General features: G+C 42.5%; 1 long non-coding RNA gene across 2 annotated transcripts in view; it reads left to right on the plus strand.

Annotated features, from left to right (window-relative positions):
* The window catches only part of LOC309811912, a 303,964-nt gene extending 286,496 nt beyond the window's left edge, over window positions 1-17,468 (plus strand). Inside the window, exons 3-4 of one of the 2 annotated variants that reach the window (XR_014295272.1) lie at window positions 14,393-14,494; window positions 17,406-17,468. This is a non-coding gene — a long non-coding RNA (uncharacterized lncRNA). Of the gene's footprint in view, window positions 1-14,392; window positions 14,621-17,405 lie in introns of those variants that run through there. The other variant, XR_014295273.1, reaches the window with a different exon arrangement.
* Window positions 17,469-22,263: the final 4,795 nt, after the last annotated feature.

Raw genomic sequence — 22,263 nt, forward strand, 5'->3', positions numbered from 1 at the left:
AATTGTTTTGCATTTGTTTTTGTAGGACCTTACCTTCGCTTGTGTTTCCCACTTAGAGAAGTTCCTATAGCATTTTTTGTAGAGCTGGTTTGGTGGTGCTGAATTCTCTTAGCTTTTGCTTATCTGTAAAGCTTTTGATTTCTCCATCGAATCTGAATGAGATGCTTTCTGGGTAGAGTAATCTTGGCTGTAGGTTCTTCCCTTTCATCACTTTAAGTATATCATGCCACTGCCTTCTGGCTTGTAGAGTTTCTGCTGAGAAATCAGCTGTTAACCTTATTGGAGTTCCCTTGCATGTTATTTGTCGTGTTTCCCTTGCTGCTTTCAGTAAATTTTCTTTGTCTTTAATTTTTGCCAATTTGATTACTATGTGTCTTGGTATGTTTCTCCTTAGGTTTATCCTGTATGGGACTCTCTGCACTTCCTGGACTTGGATGGCTACTTCCTTTCCCATGTTAGGGAAGTTTTTAACTCTAATCTCTTCAAATATTTTCTCAGGTCGTTTCTCTCTCTCTGCTCCTTCTGGGACCCCTATAATGCGAATGTTGTCGTGTTTAATGTTGTCCCAGAGGTCTCTTAGGCTGTCTTCATTTCTTTTCATTCTTTTTTCTTTATTCTGTTCTGCAGCACTGAATTCCACCATTCTGTCTTCCAGGTCACCTATCCGTTCTTCTCCCTCAGTTATTCTGCTATTGATTCCTTCTAGTGTAGTTTTCATTTCAGTTATTGTATTGTTCATCTCTGTTTGTTTTTTCTTTAATTCTTCTAGGTCTTCATGTTAAACATTTCTTGCATCTTCTCGATCTTTGCCTCCATTCTTTTTCCGAGGTCCTGGATCATCTTCACTATCATTATTCTGAATTCTTTTTCTGGAAGGTTGCCTATCTCCATTTCATTTAGTTGTTTTTCTGGGGTTTTATCTTGTTCCTTCATCTGGTACATGGCCCTCTGCCTTTTCATCTTGTCTATCTTTCTGTGAATGTGGTTTTTGTTCCACAGGCTGCAGGATTGTAGTTCTTCTTGCTTCTGCTGTTTGCCCTCTGGTGGATGAGGCTATCTAAGAGGCCTATGCAGGTTTCCTGATGGGAGGGACTCGTGGTGGATAGAGCTGACTGTTGCTCTGGTGGGCAGAGCTCAGTAACTCTTTAATCCACTTGACTGTTGATGGGTTGGGCTTGGTTCCCTCTCTGTTGGTTGTTTGTCCTGAGGCAACCCAACACTGGAGCCTACCTGGGCTCTTTGGTGGTGGTAATGGTGGACTCTTGGAGGGCTCATGCCAAGGAGTACTTCCCAGGACGTGTGCTGCCAGTGTCCTTGCCCCCACGTTGAGCCACAGCCGCCCCCCGCCTCTGCAGGAGAGCCTCCAACACTAGGAGGTAAGTCTAGTTCAGTCTCCCCTGGGGTCACTACTCCTTCCCGTGGGTCCTGATATGCACACTACTTTGTGTGTGCCCTCCAAGAGTGGAGTCTCTGTTTCCCCCAGTTCTGTCGAAGTCCTGCAATCAAATCTCAGTAGCCTTCAAAGTCTGATTCTCTAGGAATTCCTCCTTCCATTGCTGGACCCCCAGGTTGGGAAGCTTGATGTGGGTCTCAGAACCTTCACTCCAGTGGGTGGACCTCTGTGGTATAAGTGGTCTCCCGTCTGTGAGTCACCAACCCAGAAGTTATGGGATTTGATTTTACTGTGATTTCACCCCTCCTACCATCTCATTGTGGCCTCTCCTTTGTCTTTGGATGTGGGGTATCTTTTTTGATGAGTTCCAGTGTCTTTCTGTCGATGATTATCCAGCAGCTAGTTGTGATTCTGGTGTTCTTGCAAGAGAGAGAGAGAACACGTCCTTCTACTCTGCCATCTTGGTTCCTAATCCAGTTTCTGCTTTATAACAAATTGAATCCGCTATACCTATCCCTTCAGGACATTTAATATCAAACTTCTCATGACTGTGAAGAGATCAAGGTCACCAGGTTTTTTAAATACTTCCTGCCTGAGAAGGGCAAGACTGAACCTATAGATGGGAAGATCATTAGAACCAGCTGAGGCAGACAAGAAAAGAGGAAATAGGGTCAACTAATTGTCAGGTGCAGCAACTGCTCATTCAATTACGGATGACTTTGAAGTTCTGGGAATTAAGCAGAGAAACCAACTTTGAAGTCGCAGTAGTCTTCAACCCACTCAGTTTGTGAGAAATGTATGTGGAACACCCATTAATACTGTGTTTGCATGCGTTACCCTCTTCAACATCCCTTTTAAGCTCTTCTGGAGAACAGATGCTTGCTGTGGGTAGGATCTCTCATAGAGAAAGGCTTGGAGAATGTGGGACTTGAGCATGGAGCTCCAAGTCATCTCACATCAGGGCAAATGTAAGTGGTTGCTTTATTCTTAAAGAAAGAAGAAATGTTCATTCTCTAAGTCTGTGAGTCTGTTTCTTCTGTTTTGCAAATAAGTTCATTTGTATCATTTTTTTAAGATTGCGCATATAGGTGATATCATATGATATTTGTCTTTCTCTGTCTGACTTACTTCACTTAATATGATCATCTCCAGGTCTATCCATGTTGTTGCAAATGGCATTTTTCATTCTTTTTAACGGCTCAGTAATACTCCATTGTATACATGTACCACATCTTCTTTATTCGTTCCTCTGTCAGTTTAAAATTGAATTTGAAATGAATGTAGAATCCAGACTGAGTACATTCCAGCCAGGTGTGTTATGTCCAGAACAACTGTAAGTGAAGCTCACTGTATTGAAATCATGACAAAATTGAACCTATTTGATTGTTGAAGGTTTTGTTACATAGGAGGTATCCAAAAAGATTCACCGTGGTTTTATTAAAGGGAAAATGAGAAATATCAACTGAGGGCATAATGACTTCACCAGGAGTAGGAGAAGAGATAGCAGAATCTGAGTTTAAATGTGGCACGTGTCAGCTGTATAGAATTTCAGAAGCAAAAGAAGACACTCACCACAAGCTTCTAGATTACAGGCAGAAATCTGTGGAATAGATTTAGTTACCTATAGCAGGAATAAGCATTTAATTATTGTAAAGGATTACAGAGGATATTTGAAATAATACAACTTCTCACTACAAAATGCATTGCAACTGGTCACCTACAAACTCTCTAGAAAAGATGGTAAAAAACCGGGGGGGGGGGACTTGGCAAAGCTGTCATCCTTATTATTTATCATGTAGGACCTCTTTTAAAAAGAAGGTAGTGGTCTGTTTATTTTCCAGTTAAAAAATGAAAGAGTTACTTTCTGAAATTTCAGTCTTGGAGTTCACAGTCCTGCATATCTTCTGAACCTACATAAAAACGTCTGATTTGAATTAGGCTGGTGTTTAATTATGATGCCAAGAAGAGTGCCACCATACTCTAAAACTTTGCAAAATGAAAGCCCTTGTAAAGTCCCTGTTAAAATATTACTTTTTTTTCAGTAGGGCATCTTATAGAACATTTCAAATGACTGGAGGGGAAATAAAGAGATTAATCACTTTATAAGCACCAATTAATGTGGGTCTATATGCTATTGGTGTCTTACTGGACAATCAATTTTTAAAAAGAAATAAAAGTTTCTAGGACTTACATTGCTATGCTTCAGCTAATGACTGTTTATTATTTCTTGGCTTAACTACTCACTGATTTATATCTTTAAAGCAAAGTCCTAACAATTATTTCTTTTACTTGAAAGTCCAATTTCAGATTTAATACTCTATGGTCAGTTTCTCTGAAAGGGAAGATCTAGAAACAAAGAAGTGGTATAATTTTCCAAAAACGACTCTGTAGATTAAGTTATAAGTGGGATTTCTTTGGGTAGCAACTTTCCCAGATCTCCTTCCTACACCCCTGGGCTTACCCTGTTATTCAATTATTATTCTACTAAGCTCACTTTTTGCTACTCTTTTTAATATGGATAATGTTAGGGTTTTGCCATCTTTTTGGCTCTCCTCATGTACTTTCTCTGGACCATCTCCTCAAGAGCCATTACTTCAAATGACATCTCTAAACCAATGGCACTAAATTTATAGCTCTACCCAAGACTTTCTCTAAAGCTCTTAACTGCCTTATTGACACCTTCCCTGGGAGATTTCAGTCATCTCAAACTTGACATCTCCAAAACTGAACTGGCCATCATCTGCTTCTCTTTTATTCTCTATTTCAGGAAGTGGCACCACCACCCGACACTTATCAGTTGGCCAGGCCAGAAAGTTATGTTTAAAGCCTCTCTCTCTTTTTTCTTTTTTGGCTGCACTGTGTGGCTTGTGGGATCTTAGTTCTCCGACCAGGGATTGAACCCGGGCCCTCGGCAGTGAGAGTATGGAGTCCTACCCACTGGACTGCCAGGGAAGTCCACAGGCCAGAAAGTTATGAATTATCTTAGACTTTACTCTCCCTGCAGAATGACCCTCTACAACAAGTATTGCTCACAGTCCACTGTGAAGTTCCCGACAAGTCCCCTCTGGCCATATGTGGCTCCTGATGGCTCACGATCATCCATCTCACACTGGGTGATGTCATTAAAGTTCTCTTGTGGTGCTAAAGCTGCATGAAGGTCTGGAGTGAGGTGAGAGGGGATGTCCCCACTACCCTCTGGGTCATGGTGTCTTAAAAGCCAAATCAAGCTTCCAACTCCTCTCTCTCCCTCTCCAACCCCCTCCTTCACCTCCTTCATCCAGTTATGATTCATGATGCTGAGCAGAAGACAGCTACCAAACTGTACTGAGAATCACCCCTATATTCTAACTGCAGATGTGTTTCTGGAAACAGTATAGAGGATCCTCAAAAAATTAAAAATAGAACTTCCATACGATCCAGCAATTCTATTACTGGATATTTAACCAAAGAAAGTGAAAATACTAATTCGAAAAGATATAGGCACCCCTATGTCCACTGCAGCATTAGTTACAATAGCCAAGGTATGGAAGCAACCTAAGTATTCATCGATGGATGAACGGATAAAGAAAAAAATATATATATAAAATGCAATAGTACTCAGCCATAAAAAAAATGAAATCTTGCCATTTGCGATAACATGATAACATGAGTGGACCTGGACGGTATTATGCTAAGTGAAATAAGTCAGAGAAAGATAAGTACCATACGATTTCACTTATATATGGAATCTAAGAAACAAAGCAAACAAACAAAACAAAGTAGAAACAGACTCATAGATACAGAGAACAAATTGGTGATCACCACAGGGGAGGGGAATGGGGGTTGGGCAAAATAGGTGAGGAGGATTAAGAGATACAAACTTCCAGGGCTTCCCTGGTGGCGCAGTGGTTGAGAGTCCACCTGCCAATGCAGGGGACATGGGTTCGAGCCCCAGTCCGGGAAGATCCCACATGCCGTGGAGTGGCTGGGCCCGTGAGCCATGGCCGCTGAGCCTGCGCATCCGGAGGCTGTGCTCCACAACAGGAGAGGCCACAGCAGTGAGAGGCCCGTGTACCGCAAAAAAAGGTACAAACTTCCAGTCATGAAATAATTAAGTCATGGGGATATAAGGTAAAGCATAGGGAATATAGTCAATAATACTGTAATAACTTTGTAAGGTGAAAGATAGTTACTGGACTTACACTGTTGTGATCAATTTGTAATGTATATAAATGTCAAATCACTCCATTGTGCACTTGAAACTAATATAATGTTGTATGTCAACTATACTTCAATTAAAATTTTTTTATTTGAAAAAAAAGACAGTTCTGAGTTCTCCAAAAGACGCTTTGGGATATCCCTTTGTACACATCCAGGATGTCTGAACCCAGTTTAGGCTCAGGCTGGGATATCAATCATCTATTAAGACAAATGATATGTGCAGCCTGAGATTCTAGACAACTCCTGAATGCCTTTATTTACCAGGTCTGGGACTGTAATTTGAGGAGCTGCCTGAAAACCACTGTTCACTTGTCAAAAAACAGCAGTTCAAGTTCATAACATTTGGAAAGTGTTTTGGCATTTACATAAAGAAGTCAGAAAGGGGCTCCCTTCCCATGGTCCCTGCACCTAAGGCTCTTTGCTAAACAAACATGCTGTTTGAGATATGGTTTTTTAAGCCTTCTGCCCACTAGAAAAGAGGACTCTGATCACCCAGTTTGTATAATGTGGTCTTGAGGCAGCAATAACTTGTCCCTGTGGCCCTGCTGAACAAGGGTTGAGTCACCCACCGAGTGGGGAAATGTGAGAATGTCACTTGTACATATTGTCTGCTGATCTCACTAGGAGTCACTGCTGAGTTTCAACCAATCTCCAAGGGATTTTTTTCTTCAGTGACCATCCTAAGTGTTATACTACTCTCATGAAACAAAAGGCCTGAGAATTTTTTCTGACATTTTTGTGTGGAAGATAACTTAAGCTTTGCAGAAATTTGTGGCTCATTTCAGAAAGAGTCTGCCCTTTTGTACTAACTAGTATGCATCGTCTTCAATGCCTCAGACATTTCACAGATATTTAGAGAAATATTGAACTTATGATATTATCTGATTAAATGAATGAAAATCTAAGAGTACAACCAACTAAAATTTGGCTTCCTGCTGATAAGCCCACTTGAATCACAATACTTTCAAACAGAGGTCATTCCTTTTTCCCTCCCTACTCCTTGGGGGCAATGTCAGCATTTTTTTTCTTACATTCTACTACTTACTCTTCTTTTTTCTTTTTCATCCTGAGAGTGATGGGAGCAAGTTGATATTTTAGAAGGACCAGCCCAGTATCTGAGAGGAGGATGGATGGGAGGGGAGACTGGAACAGGGAATTAGGCTGGGGACAGATGCCAAATCCAGACAAGCTGAGGGCCTGGCTGAGAGAGGACTGGAGGGCCGTGTCAGTAGGCTCAGGTGTGGGAGGTGCCAGGACAAGCTCTGCTCGGCACAAGTGTGGCTTATGGAGATGGATGGGGGTAGATGGGGAGGAGGGAGTTGCTGGTGTTGAGATGCCTTTGGGACGTCCAAGGAAAGTGCTCAGAGACAATTGTCTTGGAGGGTCTGGTGTCTGTGAAGCATCTGGGTTTTATTCCCTAAAACAGATCTGAACTTCCCCACAAGTCCCTAAGCACTGGGTAGCCAGAGTGGAGGGTGTAAGGGAAAGCCAATCAATACGTAAACATCACCATGTTTCTTACTCGTTTAAATTATTCAACCCCTTTAGGTCAGTGCTCGGTCTTTGTTTTGTTTTTTTAAATGTAATTTAATTTTCTTTATTTTTCTCTTCCTTATGAAATCCATAACATCTGATTATACGAGAGCCCGCCCCCATCTCTGTCTCTGTTAGTCACTTTATTGTCTCCATGTTTTTGAGGAGAAAAGAGAAGGCCCATGTGCCCAGAGAATAGAGAGCTAGGGGAGGGTCTCTTCCAGGTGAGTCTGGGATGTCACAGGGGCCGGATCGTAATGACCTGGTGAGCTGTACTGAGAACTTTGCTCCTTATTCTAAGAGAAATCAGAAGTCTTTTAAGGGTCTTGAAAGGGTGAAACAATACCTGATGTGGTTTTTTTTAAGACAAAGACAATGCAAAGAATGGAATGGAGCGAGGCAGGAGCAGATGTGGGAGAGCAGTTAGAGGCCAAGGCAATAGTCAAGGCAAGAGGATGACAGTGGCAACTGTGGTGACAGTGGAGGTGGAGAAGTGTTAGGAGAAAAAGTGGGCAGAACCTGCGGATTGTTTAGATGGCGGTTCATAAAAGAGAGAGAGGAATCTAGCGTGATTCCAAGGTTTCTGCGAAGAGCAACAGAGGGCACGGTGGTAGTTGCTACCATGATGAGATGAGGAAGAAGAGCAGGCTTGGTGGAGTGAGGGTTCCCCCAGATTTCCGCACCCGTGACTCTCCCACACCTGCCTGGCCTGTTCGAACGACCGCCGCCATTCCCACACAGTCAACTGTGGCAACGGAGATAACTGGGCCTCTGGCTCCACAACTCACGCATATTATCCACCCTCAGCTGGGCCTCCTGGCTTTTTGGAAAGATTTGTGTTAATTTCCAATTCAATCTTTTTCTGTTCCTCATATGAAGTTTTAAAAACATTTTTACTTTTTCCATATTTCCAGTTCTATCTTCCCTCGTCAGTTTTAGCAAACTACCTTGCCTCTTAATTTACTTAAAAATGTAGAGGCCAAATGACGTGATTGTCCTCAAATTTTCTTAACGTCCACTTTAAAACTTCTCTAAACCTTCATTTGTTCGCTTTTCTTTCTTTCCTCAGTGGGAGAAATGTCCCTGTCCCCTTCCTAAGTTTTTTTCTCCACCTGTGTTCCCATACCACCCCATTCCACTTTTTCTGGAACATTGTCTCTTAGACTATCCCCAATCTCATATCTCATGTTGAAGGAAATAGTGTTTTTCTCTGAGTCCAGTATTTATACACTCAATGTAGAAAATTTGGAAGATACAGAAAGGAACAAAGATGAATGCAAAAACCCCCTACCATCTCATACAACAGAGAAAACCACTCTTGATTTCTAATTTTTAAAAAAAATTTCTCTTGCTACTGCTCCCTCCCCTCAGCCTGAAAACATGTTCAATTCTCTTATTTCTTCTCTTGGTTTTCCTATTTCAGTTAGTGGTATTATATTTTTAATCTTATTATCTTTTAGTCAGGCAAGGTAGACAATAGGGAATCATCTCTGAGGCTTCACTTTCCTCAATTCAACATAAAATTCTGCTGATAATATACTGATTACTTACTTGTGTCAGGCACATTGCTAAGTACATTAGCTGCCTTTTCCCAATCAATCTTTCACTGCACTGCATTATTCTTGTTTTATATGTAAGAAAAAAGAAACTTTGGGGTTCACAGCTAAGTGATGAAGTCACAATTTGAACTCAAGCCTGTTTATTTCCAAAGCTGGTGTCTTGATGTCTTTTCAGTTTGTCCTGTCCTGTCCTGTCTTTTTCCACTGCTGTTGCTCTAGCTCACATCATCACAGTGGAAGCTCTGTTAGCAGATCCCCAATTAGCCAAATCACCTCATTAACAGCCCTTTCCAATCCTCTTTACACTCATCACTGGAGACTAGTAGGAGATTGCTGCACTGAACTTTCCTGCTCCCATCAATTTAGTTGTATGTTACCAAGAAACAGTTGTATTTTGTTCACAAGCCAGTCAGTGCAGTTGTACTTTTCATATGTTACAGCATTTAATTAAATATTATGTAAACCAATGAAACCTGAGTGTGAAAGAGAGCTGTTCCTATGAAAACTAAGTTGTAATTCTTTGGGAAGACTTGGTGAGAGTGAGTGGCTGAAAATATTATAATTCCAATAAGTATGAGAAAGGTGAACCAAACATAAATGGGAAAAGTTTGTAAACATGTCTTTAAGATTCTGCACTCTACTCTTTGCTTCAATTTAGAGAAATGGAAACATGAGTGTGGTTCATGTAAGAAACATGATACAATTCCAATTAGCACACTTATACTCAGAGGAAGGGCCTTGGCACTCTCTTATACAATTGCTGGATGAGTGTACTCATATATGTCTTAGGTTAAAAATATAATCTCTAAGGAAGGTGTATATATCTTTTCTTAATTCCCTACTTGTTAAAGCAAATGACTGATTAAATTCAGTCCCTGATTTCATTGAATGGGAGACTTTCCACCGTATCTCCCATTATCTCCCAAATAGTAACAGCACGTTTTATCTGATCCCCTAGTCTTCAGTCATCATTTTCTCCATTCAGTTAACGAATATTTCTAGGAGCCTACTAATTACCAGCATTACCTTCTTAAAGCTCAGATCTAAGCCTCTCACTTCTCTACTCACAATAACTCAATGCCTTTCCACTGTCTACATAATGAAGCTAAAATTACTTAGCAGAATATTAAAGACCTGCAGGGATCTGATTTCCACCCCCCTTTTTAGCTTCGGCTTCTTAACACAGCACTTCATGTCCTTTAACCTCATCACTCACACCCTGGCTCTTGCCCAAACACATGACACCTTTCAGCATTCATCCTGAGAGAGGCTGGGGTGAACTTTATATTTGCATTTCTCATCAATGTACTCATTACAGAAAATAGTAGTTAATGGTGAGAAATATATTGTTCATAGAAATTACATATTACAGAAAACGCTAAAAGCATCTGAATAAAGTTTGCTGAATACACTTCAAGTTGTAAAGTCAAGAGTATCGCACAATTATAGTCTGGGGGTGGAGGTGGGGGAGGGTTAACTTGTACTTAAATAAGCAGAAGTTTAGATTTCCCTATACTCAAGATAATTTAGTAAGGTTAAAAAGTCTGCATAGAGATGATGACTGGACTTTCCTTATCCAGTTGTCCAGTCAGGAAAAATATCTAGTTCCTAGGTGACAAATATCAATGGATGGTTGTCATTACTGTCCTCCGTCTTTTCTCCCTCTCATTCACATTCTTTCCCTGGAAGTCTTACTCCTGTGGGCTGTCTCGGCTGCCACTACTGCAGAGAACTCTTTAAGTGTCCATCTCAGCTAGGGCACCTCTGTCAGTTTCATTCTCTTTTCCATTGCCATTGTGTGTTTTCCATGGCAAAACACCATCCAACCCCCCATAGTTTAAAATGGAACTTTCCCGGGACTTCCCTGGTGGCACAGTGGTTAAGAATCCGCCTGCCAATGCAGGGGACATGGGTTCAATCCCTGGTCCGGGAAGATCCCACATGCCGTGGAGCAACTAAGCCTGTGCACCACAACTACTGAACCTGCGCTCTAGAGCCCACGAACCACAGCTACTGAGCCCGTGAGCCACAACTACTGAAACCCCTGTGCCTAGAGCCTGTGCTCCACAACAAGAGAAGCCACAGCAGTGAGAAGCCCACGCACCGCAACAATGAGTAACCCCCACTTGCCGCAACTAGAGAAAGCCTGCGCACAACAATGAAGACCCAACGCAGCCAAAAATAAATAAATAAAATAAATAAATTTTTTAAAAAATAAAATGGGGGCTTCCCTGGTGGCGCAGTGGTTGAGAGTCCGCCTGCCGATGCAGGGGACACAGGTTCGTGCCCCGGTCCGGGAAGATCGCACATGCCGCAGAGCGGCTACGCCCGTGAGCCATGGCCGCTAAGCCTGCACGTCAGGAGCCTGTGCTCCGCAACGGGAGAAGCCACAGCAGTGAGAGGCCCGCGTACCGCAAAAAAAAAATAATAATAATAAATAAAATAAAATAAAATAAAATGGAACTTTCCCAGCAAACCCACTTTCCTCCACTTTCTGTCTGGGGCACCACCACCTCAAGGTTTTGGAGTGATCTCTTTTGCTCTGGGGGATCTGTTTTGCTCTTTGCTCTTCCTTAGCCCACTGTTGCCCATTATTTCTTCCTATAAAGGTTGAATGATTAAGGCCTTTGAAAACTGTAAGCATATTTGCCCCTTTACTGTCAAACTTCTTGAAATATTTGTCCACACTCACTGTATTCATGTTGTTGCTTCCTGTTCACTTCTCAACCCAGTGTAATACGGCTTCTGCCCCCAAACTTTTACTGAAGCTGTTTGCATCGAGGTTGCCAATTACTGCCCTGGTGCTACATTTGATAGATGTGTCTCAGTTGTCAACCTAATTCCTTGTAGACTTTGATATTTAGACCACTTCTTCTACTTGAAATAAATCTTCCCCTCAGCTTCTGTGACCCTTCTTTATCTCACAGGCTACTTCATCATATTGTTCTTTTTAGGCTCCTTTCTCCTGCCTTTTAAAAAGTGTGTCTGTTCTTCAGAGTCCTGAGTCTCCTTGTTTCCTCCCTCTGTGTCCTCATCTAAGCAATCTCATCTATTTCCGTGGCTTTCCTTACCACCTCTATGTCCACGACCACCAGCTCTGATTCTCCAGCCCCGTTCTTCACCTTAGCTCTTAAGATGTGCTTATCTAACTGCTTCTTGAATATTCCACATACACATCAACTTCAACCTGCCTGGGACTGAATTTACAACAATGCAAAAAAATACTCCTTTTTCTCTTTTCTCTTCTTAGCGAATGGTACCACTGATCATCCAGTTACTCAAGCCTGAAACAAAGATACCAGTCTTGACTTCTCTCTCTTCTTTATTCCCTAATCAATATCAAGGTTATCAACTCTACTTTTGAAATATTTCTTAAATTCCACCACTTTTTCCATCCTTTCTGCACTATTATGGTTCAACCCACGATGATATCTCCCATCGATTTTTGCAGCAGTCTCTAAACGGGTTCCCTGCCCCATGCTGGCCCCTCTCGAATCTGTTTTCCAGGCTGCAGCAAAATTCCTCTTTCTAAGCATACAAATTTAATCACATCGCTTCCCAGCTCTCCTGTTCATGTGTCTCCACACTGTCCTCGGCATTAATTCTAATCTCTCTCACATGGTTTAAAGGGCCCTTTAGTGATCAAGCCTGCTCACCGCTGAAGCTCCTTCTTTTGCTACCCACTCATTCCTTCTGCGGTGCTTCTCTAAGTTCCCAGACTGTGTCAGTTCTCTACCTGTGGACTCCGGCCATCCCCATGAACCTGCTCCTCTCTAATCAGGCTCTCCTCTCTGCTCATGATCTCTGCACCCTCCCCCCTGCAATTTATTCAACCAACATACTTTTTGAACAATAACTATGCACCAGGCATTGTTCCCCATGCTTAGACCACAGCAAGGAGCAAAGCGGGCACATCACTGAATTCACGAGGCTCAGAGTCCACTGGACACTCAGAGAAGCCAACTTAGGCCATTGCAGTCCTTTGAAATAAGAGGGGACACCGGGAGCTCCAAGAGCCCCGATGAGGGCATCTCACTCAGGCTGGGAGCAGGAAGCTTCCTAAGGGCAGTGTTATTTAGAGTGTTAGACCTGAGACAACATAGAAAGGTAAGAGCCAGGGAGTTTATGAAAGACCTAAAAATGCAAATCTTTCTTATGTCTTCTGCTTTTTCTTCTCCCTTCTCACTCCTCTAACTCTTGTCCCTCTCCATATCCCACTACCTCCACTGTTTAAATAAACACTTTTTTTCCTTCACTTGTGGCATCCGTTTTTCATGCAGACATTCCCAGCTCTTCCGCAAACCCACCAGCTCCCTTTCTTCAAGTCTCTCCTCAAGGCAAAAATGAGGAAACCTCATCCCTTTATTGAAGCCCCATCATCCATCTCCTGGACAAAGCTATCAGCTAACTTATAGCTAATGAAGGGCATGCCCAGATGTTCTCTTTTTATCCTTCTGCTGTACATGTTTTTCCAATCATTCATTTGTCTGATCATATTTCCTAATTGTCTACAATGTCAAATTGTCTATAAGAAATGGGCAACCCATGATCTCCTCTCCAAAATAATACAGCACAGACCAGGTTAAGAAGCCTTCTCTCAGAGCCTTGAGATTCCTGCCAGACCTCAGGCTCACCACAATAGCATGGTGGTAAGCTTTCTAGACTTTCTTGAGCCATAGTTATACCTCACATACAGGAAAAATTAATGATCAGCTAACCCCACAAATCTCTCAACCTTCTACTTTTAAAGGGTCATATCATATCATGTTAAAAAGAATTAGGCCCCTTAGGGCTTGTCATTTTACATAGTCCTCCGTTCAAGAATGGTTCCCATTTTAAATCTAAAATATGGCACAAATGAACCTATCTACAAAACAGAAACAGACTCATAGACATAGAGAACAGACTTGTAGGCAAGTGGTGGGCAGGAGGGAGAGGGATGGACTGGGAGTTTGGGGTTGGTAGATGCAAGCTATTACATTTAGAATGGATAAACAACAAGGTCCTACTGTATAGCACAGGGAACTATATTCAATATCCTGTGATAAACCATAATGGAAAAGAATATAAAAAAAGAATGTCTATATGTGTATAACTGAGTCACTTTGCTGTACAGCAGTAATTAACACAGCATTGTAAATCAACTATACTCCAATAACAATATACATATAGGGCTTCCCTGGTGGCGCAGTGGTTGAGAGTCCGCCTGCTGATGCAGGGGACACAGGTTCGTGCCCTGGTCTGGGAGGATCCCGCGTGCCACAGAGCGACTGGGCCCGTGAGCCATGGCCTGAGCCTGCGCGTCCGGAGCCTGTGCTCTGCTACGGGAGAGGCCACAACAGTGAGAGGCCCGCGTACCGCAAAAAAAAAAAAAAAGAAAGAAAGAAAAAATATATACATATAAAAAAGAATGGTTCCCATTTTAAAAGATTTTAATAAGATGAGAAATATACTAGGATAAATTTGCAGTCACCCCACCTCTCATCCTCTCCCAGGGTAAAGAAGAGGGTGGCCTTACCTGTGATTGGTCAGTGGCTGCAGGGGACTCTGCCTTGCATCAGGAATGTCATTGTTTTCCTCACTCACTACAGGCTGAAGGTTTGGCAACAGGGCTGATGCTGATACATAGAAGGAAGCTAATCATTTCATTCTTTTGTTGGAACATTTTCCTACCCTCTTGCAAATAATCTTCCCTTTCCTTTAACAGCTCCTCTCTGAAGAGACCAACAATAGCACTTTCATGAGAAGAGCTGCAGTCGGAGCCCAGGAGGAGACAACGGAAGGCTGGGACCAGGCGTCTGGGCTAGAGGTCAGTGTCCACTGGCTTCTGGCTAACTGGCTCCCAGTCTCTCCAAAGGGAGCTCTTAACAGAGGCAGATGGAGACTTCCATTTAATTCCATGTGGTATAAAAAAATGTAATTGTCTCACCCATAAAGGCAGTCATGTTTCTATAACAATGGCTTCATTCAGGGCTGTCGAGAGTCATTATTGCCAGTTCTTTTGGGGACTTTATGAGCAATCATTTTCTAGGTCTGAAGCAAAAGAAGAATCAGAACACAAGGCTCTCTTTTTCCATTTTTGTTTTCAAAATATAAAAAGAGACATCACCTGAGTGCTTTACTCATGAGCACCTTTGTGATGACACTGGAAGCGGGGGGCGCTCTTTGCATCTCCCAACTGTAAAGTCTTAGCACTTTAATCATTTTTGATGCCCTTTCACAGAGAAATTAACAGGTCAATAAAGACAAGTCATAGAAGGGGCAGGTAATAAACCAAGATGTGGATACTGTTACATACCATATGGCAACTCTTGATAATACAGAATGGCTGGAAATTTCAAGAAAAGGCTCATCCATTCTGAGAGAGATTCTATGTTTATTGTTCTCTAACATTTCCAGTATACATTTGGAAATTTAAGAGCAGAGCTGCCATATATGGGATCTGATCAGAGGGGTGAGTAAGGCTGAAACCAGGCAGGTTCTTTGGCCAGCAAACCTTACACCCTGACTTCCTCTAATTCATATATATGGGCTAGTGGAAGCTCTGTTTCAGAGAGTAGATAATAGAAAATTAACAAATAATATAAATATTCAATAGTAAGATACTGGTTGAAAAATAAATATAAAATTATTGGGACTTCCCTGGTGGCGTAGTGGTTAAGAATCCGCCTGCCAATGCAGGGGACATGGGTTTGATCCCCGGTCCGGGAAGATCCCATGTAACGCGGAGCAACTAAGCCCATGAGCCACAACTACTGAGCCCACGCGCTACAACTACTGAAGCCCACATGCCTAGAGCCCGTGCTCCACAACAAGAGAAGCTACTGCAATGAGAAGCCCACACACCACAACGAAGAGTAGCCCCCGCTCGCAGCAACTAGAGAAAGCCCGCGCACAGCAACGAAGACCCAACACAACCAAAAATAAATTTTAAAAAATCATTAAACATGGGCTTCCCTGGTGGCGCAGTGGCTGAGAGTCCGCCTGCTGATGCAGGGGACACGGGTTCGTGCCCTGGTCCGGGAAGATCCCACATGCCGCGGAGCGGCTGGACCCGTGAGCCATGGCCGCTGAGCCTGAGTGTCCGGAGCCTGTGCTCCACAGCGGGAGAGGCCACAACAGTGAGAGGCCTGTGTACCGCAAAAAAAAAAAAAAAAGAAAAAAGTCTTTGTGGGAAAATTAAACATCAAAACAGTTATAACGATTGGCCACTAAGTTTTTACAGGGTAAGATAGTCTTTTTTTTCTCTGCACCCAAATAAATGGAAACATAAAAAACAAGAGACTGTTCCCTAAATAGAAGAACCGAAAATAGTTTTTCACCTTCCTTAAGAAATCAAGCTTGTTATTGTTACTATGGCAACAGGTTGTCAGTTGAAGACTAGAGTTTCTCTGGTCTGCCTGATTATTGAGCAGAAGGAAATAGAACAATTTTATGAGTATTATTTTTATTTTAAAATAAAAAATCAATGCCTTTATGCTCTCGAATGGTTGGAATACAGGTACAGTAATAAGAACCACACTGCAAAACAAATTTGGGCACTAAATAAGGGAGCTAGGCTCAAGGCACAGAGTATGCCATCTGTGACCTGCTGGTAGCTGGGCAGTGATCTCTTGGTTGTCCTGACTGGACTCTGAGTCCCTTCACTTGGCCTTGTTGCCCTCTCCCTGGTGGGAAATACTGGGTCAGTAATAACGTGTGGATGAAAACCCATTCCCTCACCAATCAACAAGTACTTATTGAGTGCATACTACATACCAGGTACTATTTCAGTACCTGACACAGTGTTTGAATAAATGGACAAAATTACCACCTGGACTCACATTCTTGTGGTGGAAACAGGCCAAAAGCAAACAGGTTAAACCCATAAATAATATCAGATAGTAATAGCAACTATGAAGAAATATAAAGCATATTAAGTATTAGGAAGATTTTTGAAAGAAGAGGGAAATCCTGAAAAACTAAAAGCTTCAAGAAAACCATAATATTTTAATTTACCTATAACTAGGCCTGATAGATGTAGATTACATATGCATATACCAGTACATCAGCCATTTTCTTTAAATGAATATAGATTGAATAGGACCCTCTATGTGTCAGGTACTCAGATCATTGCTGGGAAAAGTGAGACATGGACTCAGATCTGGAGCTTAAAATATTCAAGGCCCTAATACTACTAATGGAATCCCCAAATTTGAGACCTCCAATTCTTTTAGGACTCTATATTTTGTCCCTCTCTTGAGTAAATTCCTTAAAGTTTTCCAAGTATGCTTTATTGCTCTAAAAAATGCCTTTGGGATATTTTCATGTAGTTTCTTACAGAAAAAAGAAGGTTCAAATTTTCACTGTCTAGCTTACCATTTTACATAGAAAGTTCTTTTGTGGAACTCATGACTTTGGGAGGTAGTAATGGAGAAGATATACGTGAATTTTGAAAGAACTTGTACAGTTTTATGAACGACAGATCGATTCCTAGCAACTAAGAAAAGCTAAAAGGTTTGGAGTGTGCATTCTGCTAAGGAGCCTATAAAACAGAGGTTGCACTGTGGGATGAAGAGAATTGGGAACGGCATTACAGTTAGGAAGGAAAACCAAGCCCTCCCTTCCTTGCTGAGGTTGTGCTGGCAATAGATGACAGAGCTGCAGGAACACTGGACCACCCACTGTGTCAATTCCTGTGTTCTTTTCTGACTGTATTTATTCTTTATTGTCTCTTAAAGAACCTTGCACTGACTTGGCGACTTTGCTGGACAAAACGTAGGTGTTATATTTTTATGCGGCCATAAAACAACTGCAGTGATTGCGGTAAGCACACTTAATCTGCTTTTTTCATGATCAACGTTAGGCATAAATTATAATTGTTTGCTTTCTTTACCTGGATTGAAGATCATATTCTGCAAATAATTCTAAGGTGCTTTATAAATTGTCTGTGCAGCCAAATAGAAATGTTTGTTTTTACAACAATAGCCAGGGTTGAGCAAAACAGGGTGTTCACACTGAACTCTTGGGAAATCCTGATTCTAGAAACTTGCACAGATACATTTTTAAGGGTTACAAGCTTTCCCTTCCTCCTCTAACGTTTTTTGTTTGTTTGTTTGGGTTTTTTGTTTGTTTTGTTTTGTTTCAAGTACTTGTTAATCTTCAGACCATCAGGGTCATGTCCTATTGTCCTTGAGTTAATCTTGCTAGCCCGGATTGGAACACGACTGTATTGTGTCAGGTGCCTTTGAGAAAGAACTTCATCAAGCTGAACAGCTGACAGAGTTGAGACCTACAGCATTTCTGATGAAACCTTAGGAAAAAACTACTCACGTAGGAGCTTGTCAGGCTCTGAGCCCTGTGCCCAGACCTCTCTTTTCCACTCGCAATCCTCCACGTACCCCCATTAATTCTCTTCACACAGAGGCATTTGTGGTCCTTTCCAATTCAGAGAACACTGCAATAGGAGCACCATTCGCATGAGTTCTGGGTGGTGGAACACGGTGTTTCAGCCCATTTCTTCTGACAGTACGGCCTGTACCGAGGCGGGCGGTGGCAGTCCTTTGGAAGATCCTGCCAGTTGGTTAATTAGTGGCAGAACCCACATGTGCACAGGGGATATTATGACATTTTCCCTCTGAAAGGTTATTTCTATTCACATTCTAAATTCTGAAACACTGAAGTCAAAATGTTAATAAGCTAATGAGCCTGACTATCATTTTTTTTTAGATTTGGAAACTGATTTTATTATATTGTAGAATTAACACATTCTCCTTTTCCTTTTACATTAATTAAATTATTTTGAAATGTACAGACTGTGGAGACTGTGTAAACTGTAATTTACACCATCTCAGCATCCCCTGTGCTTGCTTCAGGTTTACAGCATTGATCTGCCTCCTTCAAGTTTTCTTGGTTTTCCTTAATTTCCAGCCATGCCTGGATATGGGCTCTTTTGCCTTTCTTTTTTATTTATTCACTTCCACAATCCAGACCAAGGCTCCGCTGTTTCCTTTAGCTGCCATTTAGTCCTCAGAAGAGCAAGGCTCTACTTTGACTTTTGAAATACTTGTCTGCTTTCAGTACTTTACCAGTTTATATTATTTTGGTCAGGTCATCATGACATACTGCATCATTTCTTAAGTTGTTTTCTTACATCCCTGCCTGTAATTCTATTTGATTAGATATAAGTGGCAGAGTCACTTTGGCCTTACATTTGAATAAAATCTGCTCTCTCGCAAGCTGTGTGTGTGTGTGTGTGTGTGTGTGTGTGTGTGTGGTGAAGGCTGGTGGTGGGGTGATGGGGTGAAGAAGAAAAGCTGGGGAGAAAACATTCTTATGCCTGTGGTATCAGCAGCTTCTCCCAATCCAAGGAAGGATTTGAAATATACCCTCAACACCCTTGCCCTTCGATTCCTGAAAGACTCTGGAATCAAATTGGGCAATCTCCCATTGAGATTTCCTGGAAAATAGGGAGGTTCCTCAGAAATTGCTTACAGAGCCGCCTGGGTTTCTCTCCAAATCTAGGCAGTCTTGGGCTGCTTGGCAAAAAAAAAAAACAAAGAGATTTCTGGAAGTAGGAATTTGCTCTGGTAATGCCCCACACCTGTCCAGGCTGTTTTTTTTTTTTAATTTAAATTTTATTTTAAATTTCAGGCTATTCGAAACGGTTAATTTTTCAGATCTCCTCTGGAACCTGTATCATATGGGGAGGAGGGAAATAATGGGCGAGAGAGGGATGGTATAGACGTTCAACTATGATTGATTGAAAATGTATGGAAGTGAGCAAGTCAAGCTCTTTCTTTTCATTGATGGTGAATGATCTGTACACAGTGGGCACTCAGAAAACATTTAATTTAAAAATATTTAATATTTAATGTTCATTGCTTACCAAAAAAGCTAAAATGTTTTAAAGTAACTTCCAGAACTCTGTAAAGCAGCCATGAGGCAGAGGTGGACTAACCAGCACTCAGCAAGACCCAAGAAAGGGATGGAATGAGGAAGACAGGAAAATCCTGCTTAGCACGTTCTTCAGGGGCCACTGCCTGGGCAGTGAACTGGCATCTCCAATGTTCCACCCTAATTTGGTTTCATGACCCCAGGCTTTGAAGGGTCACCTTGAAAAATGATCTCAGCCCCAGATGCCATGGTCACTGACCTGGCATGACCTCTCCCACATCTGTGTAGGCCGCTGAGCTAAGGAAGTTTTCACACTCCCGGATGCCAGTAACTCTGTGGGTGTCCCTGTCCTGGTTAGGATCTTCCCGCAGGCTCTTGTCCTTGCTGGCCCACGCCTAACAGGAAGCATGAAATCGGGCAGAAGCTATTTGCCTCCGTACTCTGCCACATCCCTCAGCCCGCCTCCTCTGTACCCCAGGAAGCATGTCCCCTGGGGTACATGCTGGCAGTCTGGCCAAGTACCAGTGCCATTCAAACCAGGACAGAGGGAAGCTGGGAAGTTTCTGTCCACTCCTAACCCTCCCACCCCAACCTCAGCAGATGAGGTCTGGAGTTAGTCTTGCAGATGTAGACAAGGGATCCAGAAATCTGGGGATAATCACTATGTGACCTGTGCCATACCGGGCCCTTCTGTAGGTCTGCGTTTATGCCTTGGACTTCCATTGAACACATCAGTGCCCTGATGTCCCTCCTTACCCTCAGCTCGGCTGGCTAGCTGGGACCCACCACCCTGCCTCACTTTTACTCAGCCCTGTTGCATTGTCTCCAGTCTTTCAACAGACTGATCACATGACTCCATTATGAATGCACGGGTCCCACGCCCCGGAGTCCTGCTTCGCATTGTTCTGGTGCTCCTGTGGGTATCTACCTAGGCTGGACTAGAACTTGATGTGGCCACACTCACTTTTTTTTTTTTTTTTTTTTTTTGCGGTACGCGGGCCTCTCACTGTTGTGGCCTCTCCCGTTGCGGAGCACAGGCTCCGGACGCGCAGGCTCAGCGGCCATGGCTCACGGGCCCAGCCGCTCTGCGGCATGTGGGATCTTCCCGGACCGGGGCACGAACCCGTGTCCCCTGCATCGGCAGGTGGACTCTCAACCACTGCGCCACCAGGGAAGCCCCACACTCACTTTTGACTGCATATTTGGGCTATTGGCTATTTTCTGGGAGGTCAGAGCCGTAGCTGGGTCAGTTTTCAGGACTGTAGTTCTTGTTTTCGCTTCTTGCCTACTGGCATTTGCCACCGAGGTCCCAGCATACATTCATGCATCAGTGTGCAGGGTAAGAGCACACACCCTTATTTTCTGCCTGTTAGAGCTGTTATCTGACACACTGTCCAGACCTCATGGTGCCTCTAGCTGGCTGTAGTACTCGCCGGTCCTCTCCAAGCAGGCTGGCCCCGTGGTCCTGATGTTCCTACTTCGTCTCCTGTAACTAGTTATGTCCTGGCAGGACAGAAGGTCCTTTCAAGTCATTATTGTTCTTAGTGATTCTTTTACTTGACCAGTCAGCATCCCGGTTTATTCCATCATCTTCACATAACCAGGTGAATGTGGCCAAGCTGCGTCAATTTATTGTGCTCAGTAAATGTTTGTTGCCATGATTTGCCCAATTATGGTGTGCCTTGTCATTTGTGCTCTCTCTAATAAACTCAGTGAAAATGAACTGAGCTAAGAAAAACAAATTGGGTGATAGTAAATGGCTTTAAAATGGGTTTATGAAACATATCAACAGAGAGTTCCTTTATATAGTTTTCTGGTGCATTCCTAACTACTGACAGAGATAGAGAGACAGAGAAACAGTGTGAAGAACAGTACTGATAGACAGTTAAGCAGACAGAAAGACAAAGTATATTTAAATCAATAGGACTTGATTTCCGAAGTTTTATTCACTCACAGCGAGTCAGTAAGAGCAGATTAAAGAAAAGCGACATTAGAGACTAATTTGTGTATCACAGATGAAAATTTCTATATTCTCCTTACACCTCCAACTCCATGTCCTCTTAACGCTGTAATAAAAGTAAGCCACTGTCAATCTCATCCTCCATTTCTTTTTTTTCATTAAAATTTAAAAAAACAGAAGTATAGTTTGTTTACGATATTATATTAGTTTCAGATATACAGCATAGTGATTCAGTATTTTTATAGCTCATACTCCATTAAAAGTTATTACAAGATAACAGCTGTAATTCCCTGTGCTATATCCTCATTGCTTGCCTATCTTATATATAATAGTTTGTGTTTCATGGGCTTCCCTGGTGGCGCAGTGGTTGAGAGTCCGCCTGCCGATGCAGGGGACACGGGTTCGTGCCCCGATCCCGGAAGATCCCACATGCCGCGGAGCGGCTGGGCCCGCGAGCCATGGCCGCGGGGCCTGTGTGTCCGGAGCCTGTGCTCCGCAACGGGAGAGGCCACAGCAGTGAGAGGCCCGCGTACAGCAAAAAAAAAAAAAAAAAAAAAAAAAAGAAAATAAATTCTACCTATATTTTTTTCTTAATTTCTGATGATTTTCTTCTTTTCAAAGCCAATATACTAAAATGAGTGGTGTGTTTTCACCACCAATTTTCTCACTACATGTCATCTCCTTAGTTCTTAATGGCTTGCACAGACTTTTAAGTCCCTCTAGAAGGAAACTTCCAGAGTCTG

This window comes from Mesoplodon mirus (assembly GCF_964341445.2).
Source record: "Mesoplodon mirus genome assembly, chromosome: 11".
Lineage (NCBI taxonomy): Eukaryota > Metazoa > Chordata > Mammalia > Artiodactyla > Ziphiidae > Mesoplodon > Mesoplodon mirus.